This window comes from Lolium rigidum, chromosome 3, assembly GCF_022539505.1.
Source record: "Lolium rigidum isolate FL_2022 chromosome 3, APGP_CSIRO_Lrig_0.1, whole genome shotgun sequence".
NCBI classification, from domain to species: domain Eukaryota; kingdom Viridiplantae; phylum Streptophyta; class Magnoliopsida; order Poales; family Poaceae; genus Lolium; species Lolium rigidum.
In genome coordinates this window covers 165,956,010-165,958,933 of record NC_061510.1, presented here as the reverse complement: position 1 = coordinate 165,958,933, position 2,924 = coordinate 165,956,010, and the positions used below count along the sequence as shown (strand labels likewise).

Sequence of the window (2,924 nt, the reverse complement as noted above, 5' to 3'; positions counted from 1 at the left end):
CATCATCTGATTGGAGTTAAAAGAGATAGCGACCAAGCGAAAATCCTATCCAGAATTACTCGCGTGCTGCCGCCGCCTCCCCTCGCTTCCACGCCGCCGCCTTCTCACACGCAAGCTTGCCACCGGTGCTGCTCCACCGGCCTCCCTTGTCTCTTCTCGGCGGAGCTATGCTCGCCACCATTAAGTTCTAGGGGCGGCGGCGCTCTGCTTGGCCCTTCTCGAGGCGATGGCGGGAGAACGTGGTGGTCGCCCGCTTGGTCTGGAGAGGGAGGTAGCGCGAGATTGCGGAAGCGGATCTGGGAGGCGATTTCCTTGGCCCTCCACTCCCCTTTTTCCAGTGTGACTTTTCCTATCTTCCCTGATTTGATTCTCGTTTTTTTGGCAGCAGATGACGGCCTACAACCCCATAGGAGAAGACACATAGATCGGCCATGACAACTCGGGTAAACAGCATCATCAACTCCGGACTACCTTTGCTTCCAGATGTGGGTCTTTCACGGGGAGGAAGAAGAAAATCACGGAAACAAGTGCAGCGGTAGGAACATGACCATGGGTCTGTTTCTTTTTCCTCCCCTCGTCCTTGTTATCTCTCGCCAATTTTTTTGAGTAGCTTCTTGCCTTCATTGGATTGTGATCTAGCTATCACAGCGTTACAATTTGTTCCTGCTATATATTGCAGGTGGATTTAGTGGCACGAATGTACAGAAGCGGGGGCATCATCTTTTGCCCGAATTGAGCGACACCCTGCATGCTAACTGATTTATTTAAAGAATCAAGTAAGTAGTTTTCTTTTAGATCAAAGGGTGTGATTCTGAACTTGGCACTTTTTGTGTACTTATAATTATGTTTTTCATGTGTAATTGTTTGTAGATCAGATATCCAATGGTGGATGTGCTTTGCTTCTGACTGCACATATCGCTTTTGGACAATTGGTATTTTCTTTCTGCTTTTACATTGGCTCATACACGAATGTGGTGCAAAGGCTCGGCAAGGCCGCCAGCGATGAGCGGCTGCTGTGTTTGGCAAAGTGTGCGGTGCTCCGGTCAGGGTACCTCATCATGGAAAGCCTCATTAGTGGTATGCACATCTGTTGGTGTTTTTTTGGGATTGTTCCATTTCAGGGTTGGGTGCGTATCATTTTGATTTATTTTGTGTGTATGTGCATGACGCAGATGTGAAAGATGACATGACAACGGAAGATTTCGACAGGTTTGCCTCCATCATCAGGAGGGTGGAGAGCTTGCACAAGCTTGGTATGGTCACAGATCATCATCTCTACCTCTTGCAACCCATGATTATTTTTCTCTAACAGATTTAGTAGATGATTTAGGGGTTAAAAGAGTAGCGAAACAAATGGAGCTTTTTTGTTTTTAATGGATTTAGATGTACTTATAAATAGTAATGTATGAATCCACCATTTATTACTTGTATGAAAGTGGCACTCTTCAAGAACCAAATATGTCTAGGTGTTCAGACATGAGAAATGGTACCAGCATACATTATTCATGTTTCATGAAATCATCATAGCTTTATCTTTCAAATTTTTAAGCCAGCGTCATGGCGGCACGTCACTAGCAGCAAGCTATCGGGCAAATTACATAAACATGTGTTCATAGAATTTTGGCACATATCGTAGAATGTGTAGCATGAGCGTAAATTTAATTCTATGTCAAATATCTTATTGTTTTTCCTTGTTTTATTTTAGGGTTTCTGAAGTGTATTCAGTTCTACATCATACAGTAGAATGTGGTTGACTGTAGCAGTATGCATCATAAATAGACTTTATGTTGTTCTTGCAAGCTAATGTGGAGCACATGCTGGCCTTGTTGCTGATTTTCTTTAGAAATTTTCCTTCAACCTATGACTAAATATATCATGTTGGGAGTATCACAAATTAGTGCTTGATGTTTCTGAACATGAAAGAAAAATATATTTGATTAGATACCTTGCTTAAATCCTAAAACTTGATGGTATGTTGCAGGTCCGCAAAAAAGTCTGATTGAACCATGGCTCAGAAAGTATGCTCTGCTGATATATTTTGCTCAATATGACTGATATGTCCTGATGATGTACATTAGGGGTTGCTTCATTTTTAATTGCAGATCTAAATAAACTATCAAGGTTCCTCATTTAGCATACTTATGAGCTCAGCAACTTTATAAATTGTCTTCTGCTGATAATTTATTAGTAATTATGGCGGTAGTGCGAAGAACAATTGTGTGTGCTCACCTGGAATCGTCGCATTGTTCTCACAATGTGTTATGTGGACTGTCTTCCATTACCTACTTTGCATCCAGTTGCAGCAAAAGAAGCGTATCTGCTAGGGCTTTATACCGGTTGACCAATGATCTGCATGGGAGACACTATTATCCACTGATCGATTCTTTCCTCCGAATCGAGAATACCATCTCTCTGGCTTTATAGATTCAGTATCACTACTAAAAAGGGAGGCAACAAGGGCATGTTTTCTAAGGAAGCAGCAGATGTCCAACATTTGCTATCAAGGTAACCTTTTTGGCAATTGCATCTTCCATTGTTATTAGCTGGATAGTTATTGTTTATTTAATGAAGGGCATATTTTCTAAGCAAGCAGCAGATGTTTCGAACTTGTTAATTGCTATTTAAAGTACTGGATCTGTGCATTGGTTTGTGTGTTTCTCAAATGTTGCAGTTATATGGTTAAACTATTCTCAGTGATGTATCCATTATTGTGATGACTAAGTCAATTTTCAGGATCTTAGTCTAAGCACTTCTGCGATATTACCATAACAACTGTCAGGTTCGTTTGGCTTATTTTTCTTTGGTGAGGGCTTCCATTGTTATTACCTAGATGGCCATTGACAAGCTCTTATTTTTATTTTTATCAGTTTCTTCGGTTAGTAACTTCGTATGTTTGCATAGGTACCTGTAAATATGACGACAAG

The 2,924-nt window shown here is 41.3% G+C and overlaps 1 long non-coding RNA gene across 1 annotated transcript; it reads left to right on the top strand.

Annotated features, from left to right (window-relative positions):
- Window positions 1-1,012: 1,012 nt before the first annotated feature.
- On the top strand, window positions 1,013-2,585 carry LOC124699469. The gene is made up of 3 exons (XR_007001401.1): window positions 1,013-1,077; window positions 1,173-1,253; window positions 2,425-2,585. It is a non-coding gene; the product is annotated as an uncharacterized LOC124699469 (long non-coding RNA).
- Window positions 2,586-2,924: the final 339 nt, after the last annotated feature.